The sequence below is a fragment of the Lytechinus variegatus genome, chromosome 5 (genome assembly GCF_018143015.1).
Source record: "Lytechinus variegatus isolate NC3 chromosome 5, Lvar_3.0, whole genome shotgun sequence".
NCBI lineage: Eukaryota > Metazoa > Echinodermata > Echinoidea > Temnopleuroida > Toxopneustidae > Lytechinus > Lytechinus variegatus.
In genome coordinates, this window is record NC_054744.1 from 17,628,189 (window position 1) to 17,643,354 (window position 15,166).

The window sequence follows — 15,166 nt, forward strand, 5'->3', positions numbered from 1 at the left end:
CTTTTTCTTTATTTTTCATTTTTGTTTTATTTTTCTCGGGTGTCGTTTTAGGGGGTTGACAACCTTGTGATCCTCGCCTATCGTTCTATTGGCTATGTCTCTGACGCCAAAAAAAAGATAACCCACGGTTTCTATTTTGGTGTCACTCTCATGACTCTCACAAATCAATATTGTAGACAGAAATAAAATGAACTGCTATCTTTAGCCATGCTGATGAAAGTCATACCAACGAAAAGAACACGTATTTCCTCTCGAACACCGACTACTCACTGACGTAAAATGGGCTCAAATTATGTTAGGATGAAATAAAAGAGACAAAGGACTGACAATCCCTTAATATCACGCTGTCAGATTGTGTGACACGATGCGAGGATATGGTTTTGAATTGAATTGAATTGAAAAGGTTTTATTCAAAATCATTGCACGTTGCAGCCAAAAGGCTGAATTGTGTACAATTTACAGGTATATACATGTATAAATAGGTGATTTAAAAACATCAAAACTTGAAATGATTAAGAGAATATAATGCAACTTAACAAAAGAACAGATAGAAGACTGAAAGGTGGTGGTGGTGGAAGAATGCTTATTGACAAACATCGCCACTCGAATTCAAACAATAAAAACATAGATTTAAGCAAGTAACAAAAGAACTAAAGACAGGAGGGTGTCTGGGGACGAGCGAGCAGTCAAGTTCAATGCGCAGCTCCAGCCAGGGAATGCCAACCCCTCAACAACACAATTCAACCTGGGCAATGGAATTGGTTATTCAAATCCATCGCTCAGGCGGAACTTAGGGTCAGCTAACCCCACTGGAGCTATGCATTAATAGGGCCGACAAACAATCTCTTACAAAAAAAAAAAAAACATTCACATTCACATTCATAGCACACTCCTCATTCATCCAACAACCATAAGCACGTTAAATCAAACAACTGCACCCACCAACCTAGCAGTCACCCCTCACACCTTGCACTCATTAAGCATACAGATTATAAAAAAAAGAAGAAGAACCAAGGGGGGGTGGGTGGTCGCCCGTCCCAAGAAACCGTCCTGCTCAATCCTGAGAACGATTACTTAAAATTTGAAGAATGATGCAGTTTGTAAAATAACACATCTTCCACCACATGAGAAATCTTAATAAAAATGAGTAAAATATTGGCATAAAAAACATTGTTTCCCTTTAGTTGTCACAATGTGAAATACATGCATTAAAATCATGACTAATAAAAACCTGTAAACCTATTCAATTGTGTTTGAGTTTAAAAAGTTCTAAAAATTGTAAAATTTTCATCTGAAGCTTGTGAGCTAATAATAAAAAATTAGTATTAGGCGCGATATATTAGCAAAACACAACTTGCACAGTAGATGTTTGTAGACCTATGTATATCAACCGGGTAACTATATCAAGGAACACAAACTTATTTCAGGTTAGCGTTTAATAAATTTATAAAGTAAGGTAATGGGCTGTTTTGGAAACGTTTGGTTTTACAATGAAACTGACGATATTTAAGTCTTTTCCTCAATGAGTAATCAACATCGTTGTTCATAGGTAGCCAATGGTTACAAAGTGGGCTGTTGGCAAGGGATACAGCAAAGTTCATACACAATTGTTTTCGTCTTTCAGATAAAGATTGTAAAGAACACACTTCTAAAGCATCGGTATAATTAGTGTATTTTTCACCGAGCATAATTTTGCATGCTCTTGACTGAATACGTTCTAAACAGGAAACTTGGTTTTGTGTTAGGTTTCCGTTAAAAACTGGTACTCCGTAATCCAAAATTGGCCTAATGTAACCCTTATATACTGTTATTAAATCGCAAAGTGGTAATTTATACGTTTTGAGACAACGAAGCATATAGAGCTTTTTATTACTACGACATAAAAGGTCTGATATATGACTTTCCCATTTCAAGTCAGACTGAACAATTATACCTAGTATTTTAGCTTTTTGCACTGTTCTCAAGCATTCATTTCCAATAAAAATACGATTTTGATCAACAATATTTCTAGAGAAAATTATATGCATGCACTGACATTTAGATGGATTAAGTGTCATATTATTGCTAACGGACCACTGGTCGAATTCAGAGAGCACGTTTGGTAATTTGGATGGTTGAAATTGTTTGCGACTTTCAACTAGTGTGAGGTCATCAACATATTTAAAATATGGAACTTGAGATTTTATACATGCCGATTTCACCTAAATATGTAACATTGGGACATTTTCACATACCTGTATGACCGAGATTGGCTGATTAGTGGATTAAGGAGAGGGGGGGGGGGCACAAGCAGGAACGTTAAAACCATCCCCTATCCGCCAAATATGGTAGGCAGTGACGCCACTATACGATAATTGACGTAATCATCCACCAATATTCAAGTGAATTAGGCTTATCCACTGGTTGGGTTTGGTGTTGATCAGGCAAATGACAAAGATACGTTATGGTTAACCTCACGTATAGGAAGGAGGTGGGGTGGCCAGGGAAATTGAAAAATCTATATATGTACGAATGCAAACGCGAATTTTCGCAGGTAAAAGATGAATTGCGTCAACACGCAATGACGCAGCCTGGAACGGACGTTGTTATAGACGCCATGCTATATACTCACATTTTTAACAATATGGGAAAATATACATTGAAACATGTTTAATCGTTTCTCGTGTTTCCCGTGTCCTCGACCACTAATAACAAAAATGATATTCTTAAAATTCGATGATTTGGACTGATGCAAAGGTAGAATGAAGTGTAGTTAGTTTCAGATCATTGTCGACACAATCAGTTGAAAGTATATTCAAGTTCCTGAAAGTCTGATTTTCCAAATATGAAAGTCGAATATTTGTCATCATACTCTTTCACACAACCAAATGTATTTCGTGATTCACCCCTCCCCCTGCAAATGGGCGTAATGAATGAACAAATTTATTTGTTTGAACGATTTGACGTCACTTCTTTCATGTGTTTGTGAAACTGATTTGGCTTCCCCATTAGATTCCTTGATGGATCGAGGCTCATCCTGTGAAGAGCATTTTAAGTTGACAAATAAAAATATCAGATAGCATTCTATACCCTACTTTGCAACCTTCAATCAATAATTACTGACATACACTGTAAATTTAAACTACGCTGTTTACTATGTGAATCGCACAATAGTTGTTCAAACACTTTAAACAAGTGTTTAAAATCTTGAACAAAGTTTAAATTCAAATATTTAATTATCAAGAATTCATGCATGGTTGTTTAAGATCTTAGACACCTGTTAAAACTGTTTAAACAACTACTACTACAGCGTTGTTTAAATTGTTTTAACAGTGTAAATAATGAAATTACTTTCTTCCTTGACATTTTCGACCATTACAGGATTATAACACAATCTTCGTGAAAACATCATCCATCGTCATGGTTCTTCAACAGATAGAAAGAAAAATCCATGTACTTTACTACTCTTGATGTGGCTTTTCCTTGAGCTAAGGTCCCAAATCGTTCACTCATGTCTTAAAATATGTTAGTACAATAGTAACTCTCGATCTAACATTTCATCCGTTGCATACGAATTACTCTTTGCAAAACATACAATTCTATGAGGCACGGTCGACAGAAACATCGATACTAACTTGTGCACATGTTTTTTTAGATTTGACTGACATAAAACTAACTCCCGACTGCCTCCAGAATAATCCCAAATAACATAAACTGAATCTTTACACTGTCAAAAAATATTGGGTAAAATTTTTACCACCACGATGGTAATTATGTGTTCAACCAATTTTGGGCAGTATTTTACCTAATGTGAAGAATGGGCAGAATTTTCACTACACTGGATAAATAAAAATGCCCAAAAGAAATACTCAATGTTGGTTGGACACATGGAGTACTTTTACCCAATATCTTTTTAGAGACAGTGTACTCAAAATGATTCCTGACTGATAAAGTCAACCCCTACTGAAACCACTGCTGACTCTTGCTCTGTTGGAAATTGTCATGAACTTTTTTTATCCACATCGGTCGATGTGCAGACGATACCGAAACAGTAAAAAAAATATTCACACCTTACAAATCCCCAATTTTAAACGCATAATCATTATATATGTATGGAAAGAGTATCTTCTCCCAAATAATTTGATTATGTTGTAAGTCTTCACGCTTGGATAATCAGTAGGTATTTATTGCATTGATGTAAATTTGGACTTGCGCCAAAGTAAGGCAAGACTGCAATGAATGAATCCAGATGCCAATGATGTCAAAATCCTAAATGAGTTAGGAAACATATTTGCTAATCCATTTTCAACGAAATTAACTTGCGAATTGATCTGTTGATATTAAAGTGTGTTTATTAAATGATTATAATGTAAATTACTGAAAAGCTGTGTTGAAGTTGATTTTGACATCGTTGACATCTGGATTCATTGCAGTCTGCCGTATTTTGGCGTAAATCAAAATTTGCATTGTGCTAAGAAATGAAAGAATACCTCCTGGCCATCCAAGCGTTAACACGTGCCACATATAAATATGGTATCAACGTATTTTAGGGAACATGCTCTTTCAGGCCATATATAATAATTATGTGTTCATGGCATTTTTTTTCTTTAAATCAGGGATTTGTGAGACGTATTTTTTTTTTACAAACACGGTAGATTAAAAAGAAATATTCATTTAATTATCTGTAATTCTCTATACAAGTTTTTATAGGTCTATGTAATCCTTTTAAATTCGAGAATCCTTGGAACGACCTTCAGTGGTTTACCTTTAAAATATTTCAGGTTGCTTTTCGCGGGAGGAATTGATTCTTCTCATGGATTTGGACATGTTGGAGTAGTCTCGTTTCAGGGGTGATGTTGACGGATAACAACTTCGCGCGCCCGATCGAGTATACCTCCAGGCTATACTACTTGGAGATTGAAACGGGAAAAAAGAACGGTGCCCCATCTCCTCTACTACCCCATCCATTATCCAAAGTGAGATCTTCGACACAAACATCCATCTATTTCCCAGAGAGAAAGGGACAGCACTTTGTCTCTGTACGTTTGAAATACGAACTTTAGAACCCGGTATAATCTATCTCGTCTGGAAAATATCTTTGTTTACTGTGATTAATATGTGGAGTTAATTGTAAACTTTTCAGTATTCTTTTGATTTACGCCTATCCCGACTCTCTTCCAGTCCTTCATCTGTCAATTTTCATACTTTTTAAAAAGGGGTTTCTTGACGACCCTGTAATGTCCGTTGCCCCCCCCCCCCCCTCTTCCCATTACCCTTCTCCATGTTCTCGCTCGATATTCCCCCCTGGTCTCCCACTCTTTCTATCTGTTATTCTCTCTATCCCCTCCCCTTCCTATCTCTCTCTCTCCCACATGCACACATATAATCACACTTTTTTCCAACATACATACTCACCCACACCCTCACACACATACACACACACACACACTCCTCCATCTTTCAAACCTTCTATTCCCCTCCCACTCCCCTCTCATCTATTTATCCAATACACGAAATCTGTTTACCACGTTTGCTTTTCTCCCATCCATAACAGTTCTAATACCCCCTTTGTCCAGTTCCTGGTAGTAAGGCACACCTCAAAGTTGTTAAAGAAGGCACGTCCAATCATCCTGTCCTAGTTTCCATGTTTTTAATTTTTCTTCACCGCCTCCCCGCTACAGGTGATGGTGGATGAAACATGATGGCCGCACCGTCACTAGGTTTTCATCGCCGCTTCCATCATGGCGAGCTATATGTGACGGAACCCTGTTCCATTCTTACAGATTCCAGCAATGTAAAGTGTATTAAGCAATAATAATTTCCGCTCCGTAATTGTTAGTGTGATTTATAATAGTTAAAGGTTATGACGATGATGAAGATGATAGTGATATTCTCAATCACATTGAGAATCATATTGATGCAGGTCCAGGGTCTTTATAGCCGTTGGTTCTCCGGCATCAAGTAAATGACGCAAATGTGTCTTGACAAATATCTGGAGCAAAGCTGAAGATCTTGATCAGGACACGTATAGGTTGTAGGTCTGCGTGTTAATCAGCAGGCATCTTGAAACAAAACCATGATATTATGTAAACCTGCATTTGTCATACTAGTACTCCGCTACACTGCTCCCAATGTTCGCTTTGCAGTGTGATTGGCCCTTGCACTGCTACTTGTGGATTTTAGTCTAGTGAGAGCCTAGTTTCACTATTGCTTTCATTCGTTGGTATGTGGGTGACAGTGGTGACAGCTGATCATAAAAAATGGAGATCATCCAGCAGTTTCCACTGACTGCCATTTCCTGATTTCGCTTATGGTCTATATGTTGATGTCTCATTTCCACTGCTCGCGAGAAAATGAATGGTGATAACTAACACCCTTGCGGAACTCCTTTTTGTTCTCACTTGGAACATCATAAAAGACAAACCTAGTAAGTTTTGATGATATCTATGGGTTTCTTCAATGAAGCTGAGATGAGTTTCTTAAGAACATCTACAAATGACTTGTAAGATACTGCAAGGGTACACTAATTGGTGAGTGCATGCAGGATTTGGCCTTATACAAAAGCCAGTCTACTGGAGATGGGTTCAAAGATTTGTTCAAACAATAATATTCATATTCAAATAAACTTCAACTTTGTGGAAGACTATATAGAGCCCGCATTCACTTGCATTTTGATAACGTAAATGTGCGTCACCTTTGACTGAAATCGTTATTTTAATGTTATCAAAAAGCATGTGAATCCATTAAGGCAGTTTTTTCTATTTTTTACTTGATGGCAAAATTGCATAAAATGCTTGTTTGAGAAGCATTTTATTAGACACCGTTTTCTCGAATGGACAATATAGTTTTACCTCGTGGAGGCAAAAAGTATAAATTCACCTTTCTTCATGAAATGAAATTTGACACACAGAAGAATATTGAGATATTCTCTCTCATTTGCATTTATTGACGAATGAACGGCATAACTTTCTTATTTTAGATCAGATGGAGATAAAGCTCCTTTTACATTATCAAATCCAGAAAAATCAAAATGATAATGCATGCAACAATTTACAGAAGATATAACAAATAATGAGATCAACTCTCTCATCTAATTTGCATTTTATTGATGAATGAATGGTATAACTTTCTTGTCTTAGCTAAGATGAAGATCAAATGTTCGAGGTTCAGCTTGTTTGATTTTCCTTATTTCGTCGTTCAAATCAACTTATTTTGTGTTTTCATTACCAATTTTAACGTGACAAATCGAAAAGTTTGATAAATTATGCATCGAAATACAGAAGATATAACAAATAGTGAGATCAACTCTTTCAGCTAATTTACATTTTCTTGATGAACGAGCTGTATAAATTCCATATTTGTAGATCCGATGGAGATAAAATGTTCGAGGTTCAGCTTGTTTGATTTTCCTTATTTCGTTCAAATCAACTTATTTTGTGGGTGGACATTAATTTTCAGACAAGTAAATATAATCATCTCTCCATGTATACTTACCTGAGACGCTGATAGGGGCAAATTGTTTATGTTCGTTTGATATCATGCTTGTACATGCAAGCCCTCAGACAGATTACAAGTAGAAAATTAAAATCGAATTTCCCCCTCTACGATAGAATGAATTAATATCATATTGTTATTCACTGGCTCCTCATCCTCTTGGCCCCATATTTGCCTCATCACGCCACCGACCGGTGCACCGGTCTTAGTGTCACAATCGCAATGAGCCAGGCTTGAAAAACAGAAGAACATTATAAGGAGACATGAAAGTGTGTGGAACTCTGACATTTAAAATCATGAATGTCTCGGGTACCTGTAGCCAAGTATTTCACTCGTGATAGAAATTGTATCGCTGTTGATGAGATGTGCATAACACCGATTGCCATGCCAATCCTATGGACATTGGAAAGGTGTCGATGAAACGCATAAAAAACAATCGAGTTGTTCACGATCCAAGTTATTCATTCGAAATTAATCATTATTTGAATGAAAACCACCCCAATTATTTATAGGCCTATTTCATTTTGAACCAAAATGCAATATGAATTTCATATAATTAAAAAGCAAATCGACAATCATATATAAATATGTATATATATATATACATATATATATATATATATATATATATATATATATATATATATATATGTGTGTGTGTGTGTGTGTGTGTGTGTGTGTGTAATTTAGTCATGCACTTGAATCGTGCATAATATGCCTGGGGTAATCGTATCAAATACTCTTTAATTCTCTTTTAGTCCCCTTTAATCGCAGATTTCAGATTTAACGTTCGCTTTACAATTCGAATTAGCCTACGGTTTCGTTTCATTTGAATGTGTTTTTTTTTTTCATAAAAATGCATCTTTCCACTTCCCTTCTCTTTGCTTTCCACACCTCTCTTTCATTCTCTCTCCCTCCCCCTCTCTTTATCCCTCTCTCTTCTCCCCTTCCCCTATCACTCGATCGTATGATCCACACTTTCTCTTTCATCGTTGAATTCGGCAAATATTCGAGATCTTCATGGTCATGATCGTATGAGCATCTCTCTCAAAGTGAGAGCTCCGTGCAAACGACCGGATGATCACCTGTTGGGTAAGCAAATAAAATCCCAGAGACTTCATTTTCCCGCCTTTTGGTGTGCTCATTGGGTGGAATCTATGCAGGCAGATAGACAAACAAATTTGGTCTAGTAGTAGATTTAATGGGCCCACATTTGTGGATCTGAAAATAATACTGAGGTCTTCGTGACTCCCCATCTCCACCCACAACTATTGGGTAACTTAAAATGTCTCATTCAGCCTTCTATAGGGCTCACAGGCCTAATTCATTTCCCATAGACTCGTGTGTTAAAGTGGCACTTAAAAAGAATTCATAAAAAATAAGGAAGAAATTCGAGGGTTGAATGTTTACTACCATTGGATAGGATATATATCTGACATTCCATATCTGACCAGTAAAGGGTATACCTCGACCGGCTAATTTTAAAAATAAATCAGCATTTATGAAGACTACACCTGACGGGATCAAAGTCATCACTTGATAGAGTAAAACGGGCCTAATTCTTTCGCCAGTAAAAATATAGTTCCATATAGTGGTGATATATCTTTCCAATTTGGAAAAAGGAAGTTCAGTAGGTACCCCCCCCCTATAATCAGTGTTAGATTGTCACTCATATTCATTCATTTTTGTCAATCAGCAATATCAAATTTAAAAATTGAGCAATGGGTTGTCTCGAATGAATATCTTTTGCCTGCCAGTTGTGATTAGGCCCGTGCAACCTGCAAATGAAATGAATGAGGATGACTGGGCCAGGATCAATGGCGTATGGATGGGAGGGGGGGGGGGTGAGGCTATGGATCCCAAAATTTTCACGAAAGAAAGAAACTGAAAGGGAGAAGAGTTGCATCTGATAGTATTTTCTTAATTTTCTTCATATTGTAACAAAATCTAACACAAAATTAGACTTTTGTATTGAAGCTCGAAATTTCATAGCTCACTCATCGTTTCACTCGTTTATGTTTGAAAAGTTTGCTCAATATTCGCTCCTCATTTTGGGGCTCAAATTCCCCACTGGCCAGGATCTAAATACCCCAATAGTAATGGAGAATCCAGACACGATTGTAGAGTGGTTTTAAAGAAGAAAAAACAAGACAAACTGGATGGAAATGGAATGAAAGAAATCGGACTGAGAAGAACTTGATTAAAAAAAAAAAATACAGAAAGGACTACTCCCGTTTACCATTTACCCTATAAGAAATTTGCAGTTTTTCATAAGCAATGTCCCCTTGGCGCGGTAATGAAACATAACATATAAAGCAATGTGCGACATCATAAAACAAAATATGATTCCTATAAACTTTTTAAATATAATACATTTGTCATTTTTTTGGTGACTAGGAACCTAACATCACTGCAGCCAATATGAAACCCCATTATTTCTTTCTACGACATTTGAACATTCATAACTTTTTTGTAATTTGTCCAAGTTTGTTAAAATTTATGATTATTTTTTACTTTTAAGATACTATGACATATCACCACCATTCGCTCGTCATCAAAAGGACCATCAGGGGCAGTGCCAACTTGTCGACTTCCTTTCGGGGCGTGGCTGGTAGTTTTCTCCAAAGACATTTTGCTTTTAGGCCTACAGTGCGAATAATGTGCATGGAAAAAAAAATTAATAGGGATATGACCTATGGGTGACGGTTTTTTTTTTCATTTCTCAATTGAATAATAAGGGGTAGAGTGGCCTCTCTTTTTTCCTTTTCCTTTATTATTTTTTCTTTTCTCAACTTGAGAAATCACAGGGGGTTAGTAGGCTTTAAACCCGTAGCTCTGTACTGCACCAAAATCGTTCAACGTGGGCGCTTATTAAATTGTTTATCTGTCAATGTTACCAGAATGATCCAATTTAAAAGAAAAGCAAAACAGTTTCTTTGAAAGTAAGTACGTGAGGCGCTTCTTAAAAAAGGACGGAGATGCAAGGTTGTTTTAAAAGTGAAGAGGTGATTGGAATGGTGGGTGGGAATAACGTTGACCTCACATTACGCGGACTTGGCTTCAATAAACCTGTTTATTTTACCCTGGAAATGCTCAGTGATGGGGCCCGTCAAAACATTTTTATAGACATGTCTGCGGGGATGCGCTCCCAGAACGGATCGAAAGGTCACGGTTATCCACCCATCTTCAGCAGTGATATAGGCAAGGAGTGTATTGTATCATTCATAGCGGTGGTTCAAGAAGATAGGGGAAGTTTAAGTCGCAATTCCTTATCATACAAGGGAGGGGGGGGGGGGGATAAAATTTCATTTTAAATACCTACTAACAATCTCGAGAAAACATATCCAGACCGAGACACGTAGTGTGGAGAAAAGAAAACGAAAGGGAATCTCAATAAATAGAGTAAAATTCACAAAGCAAAATGGTAAAAATGTGATCAAAATTGGATAACAAATAACAAAGTTATTGAATTTTAAAGATTTGCATTATTCCGGTGAAACAGTTCTAGGCTTTTCTGTATGAATATTCACTAGGTGGGCTGATGATGTCACATCCCCACTTGTTCTCTTGTATTTTATAATATGAAATTAGATTTATTCAAAAGTTTTCTACCAAGAACTAAAACAATTGGATTGACAACTGATTAAGTGCATTAGGTATTTATTGCCGCAAGTTATTTCATCATAATGGAGACACATCATTTACACATGCATGAAAAAAATGAAACATTTATGATTTCATGTAATAACATAAGAAAAAAGAAAGTGGAGATGTGACATCATCAGCCCACCTAATGAATATTCATGACGATGTGCATATTACTGTTTTCACAAAATATTGATAAACTTTAAAATTCATTAACTTTGTTATTTGTAATCCATTTTTGATATTTTCACCATTTTGCTCTGTGAATTTTACTCTATTTATTTTTAGATATAAAAATTTTCAGCCCGGACCATCCCTTTAATAGCGCAATGTTCATGATTTAAAATTTGAAAATAGAATCATGATAAACATTTTGATTCTTATCGGGAAAAAGAAGATTTTTTTTACAATAATATGTAAGTATTGTAATGTTCGACTAATCTTTGATGCAATATGGCTTGACTTCATGAATGGTACACACGCGCATGACATATGTATTTTTCTATGAATAATTATTATCAAAGAAATGTCAAGCAATTTGCCAAACTGTGTGTAGGAATATTCACGCAGTTAAACGTCAGATAAGAAAGGCAGAAGAAAGAGATAACTGCCCTCTATGACACTCGTACGTTCGGCGGGGCGATGATCGTCTCAGAACAAAATGGGAAAAGTCCGAAATTTTAACAGGAATATTCGGCATATTTCTTTATTCATATAAGACCACCGTGCTATTTGCAATAGATAGATAGATAGATAGATTACTGTTGAGACTAGTTTTGCGTCACCCGGTATGCGGTTCCGAAATTACGCAAGATTATGTAAGTGCATTTCAGACAAAAAAATTGCTCAAAAACGTGAATTCGTGTACAAAGTTGTGTTTTCAACCAAAAATCATAAATGTATGATTATTTTAAGTATTGTTGGTCTAAACGTATTTATTTTATGCTATTTATTATCTCAGAAGAGTCCCAAACAAATCTAATTGAAAAAAACAATAAAAAACACAAAGTAAAAAAACAAAGAAATACAAAGAAATTGCAAAAAAAATCCAATATAATACATAAGAAATTGATCTGATATTGCAATTTTTTTCAAATACACTTGCTAAGAACACCACAAAGAGTTTTTATACAAAAAATTCGAACATTTAATTTTAAAGCATTATTTAGGGAGTTGGAGGGAAAAGTATGATTTCGCTTACTAATTACGCATAAATTACCATAATCACTTAATAGCAATATGCATGAAATAAATTACCACACAGTTTTGGAGATTATGTCCAAGACAACCTGCGTGCCGATTTTCGGCGCGATCGCGCGGTCACCGGCCGAGATCTCAAAGGGGGAGGGGGTGGCCTAGAAGCCCCCCCCCCCGGCCATATGAACTCCCAAAATACCCCGGCCTAAATACGGTTGACATTAAGCGAAGGCAACAAGAACAAATGGTACGTCATTACCATAGGCCTACATTCTACATACATTTTCCAATTGAAGCGAATAAACCTCTTTAAAATATCAACAATATTCAAGTTGCCATCTGTCGAGTCTTTCTTCTATCAAACACTCCAATTTTCATGTCACGTATTCTTTTTCTTTTCTTTTTTTTTGTAACAATTATTATGATGAACGATTTCTGGCTAAATCCAGGGTATATTCCAGAAGCCCAGGCCATAATAATGCAAATTCAATTTTCCAAGGATTATGTCGGCTAAGCTCTAAAACACAGGTAGGTCAAAGTCAGTCAAGTTAATTGGCAGATGTAGGCCAAGTTTATTGGGTCAAATAGGTATACTTATTTATTGTTATAGGTAGGTGAAGTTTATAGGCAGGTAAATTAGATTGACAGAGCTTACGAAGGGACTGGTTTGATGGGCTGTGAAGGTCATCAGCAAGTTACCTAGACTCAAGTCATTTATTAACAGACAAATTCTCAAAAAAAATCCTACATCATCCTCTTGCAATTCTTGACATTATCATCTGAATTATCTTATCTTTATCACATTCATTTTTACTTCTACTTTTTTTTCAGGTTACTTATTTCATCAGTAATTCATTTGATTCTAGTCCCGGATTTTAGTTTACAATGTGTTCTTTATTTTAGTTTTGGAGCGGCGTCTGTGACAGGGTATGGGTGTGTGCGGATAATTTGGTCATGCTTCATCCATTCCTTTTCTCCTTTATACTTATCCGAATACTTTGATCTTTCCCTTTTTCATTTATCATTTCTTTGGTCTATCTATCTTCAAATTCACTCCCTCTTTCTCTCTCCCGTTCTCGTGCTCATCAATAACTGCATTATGTACACCCCACTCCTCTCATTCTCAATACTAATAATAGTTAGATTTACCATTCTTCTTAATATTAAGTTACATTTATATAGCGCTTCGTACGTTGGTTTCTAAGCACTTTACATTGTAATTGTTATTACTCCGGTCATACAATCCATCACTGTTCCATCATGGACCCATTATATTTGTAATAGGTCCATGGTTCCATACATAATTTTAAGTGCACCATCTCCATTCCCTGGGGAGTATTCTGGCCAGGCACCCATTTATCGGTGCACACATGCCAATCTAATCACATTGACTGTCATATCTTACCAGGTGGGTGTTTCATAAAGCTGTTCGTAAAGTTACGCACAACCTTACGCACGACTGGAACATGATCTTGAGGGGCTAAGTGAGCTACATAGGGATAGTGTGGCACAAGAAATGTCACCAGTCGTGCGTAACTTTACGAACAGCTTTATGCAACACCCCCAGGTACCTATTCAACCCATCGGATGATGAGTGACAAACATGGATAAGTACCTTGCCAAAGGACATTGGCGCTGGCTGGGTGGGATCCAAACCCTCAACCCTTGGTTTTAGAGTCAAGCGACTGAACCACTACACGAAGACAATACCCTCGTCTTAAAAATGAAAGATCCCCTGACTGAATGACATAACATGAAAAAACATGCACATTACACTAACTCCCACCTCAAAAGAATTGTTTCAACATCACTAGAAAGTATACATTAAGTCAACTTCTATTATTAGCATTCAAAGAACACAAATGTTCTAAGATAAATGACAGGTGGTGTTCTTGCCCTGCACATGAAAGCATACTGAGGCCAACTTCAAGCACTACGTAGCAATGGAAGTGAACAAGCTTCATTTTCGCGCAATATTTTTCCCAAATTTTAAGTGATTTATCATTTTGATTCCTCCAAGCCTTTTGCCCCTGGTTGATAGAAAATGATTTTTTCTTCCTTTGTCGACAGTGTATTGTATATAAATGAAGTTTATATAATTTTTTAACCCTAATAAGACTGGGGGGGGGGGGGGGGGCTGATTCAGCCCCCCCCCTCGATATTTTTCGCGATAAATCCGCTGTGTAATATTTTTGACCGCGTCGCTTGCTGACTTTTACTTAAGTTTTACTTAAGTTCTCTTTTGAGAACAAATTAAGACCCCAAGGTACGCGGTTCCCAAATTACGCAATATTTTGTAAGTGCATGCGGATCCCAAATGGCTGAAAAAAAAGGGAATTCGTGTATAAATCCAATGCAACTAGTGTTTTGAGCCCAAATTCATCAATGCATCAATATTTTTCCTTTTACTGATTAAAATCAATGAATTTCATCTTGTTTATGGTCAAAATAAAGTCTCATACAATCAACATTGAAAAAACAATAAAAAACAAAAGTAAAAAACAAAGAAATACATAAGAAATTTAGAAAACAATAAAATACATAAGAAAATAAATGCCATGTTGAAATTTTTTAATAGTAAATTTGATCAGATTCCTATACAGAGTCTGTGAACCAAAAATTAGCATTTTGGGGGCATTATTTAATTAGAAAAATAATGTTTATTTTACACATAAATTAGCATTATTAGCAGAGATTTTTCGCAGAATTGGAACTTAGTTTTGTAGATTATGCCATAGGTAACACGTGTGCAAATTTCTGTCGTGATCACGATGATGGCCAGATCATAGCCCCCCCCCCTCTCAGTCTTCTTAAGCATCGAAATAGCCGTCAATTTTGGGGTTAAATCTCA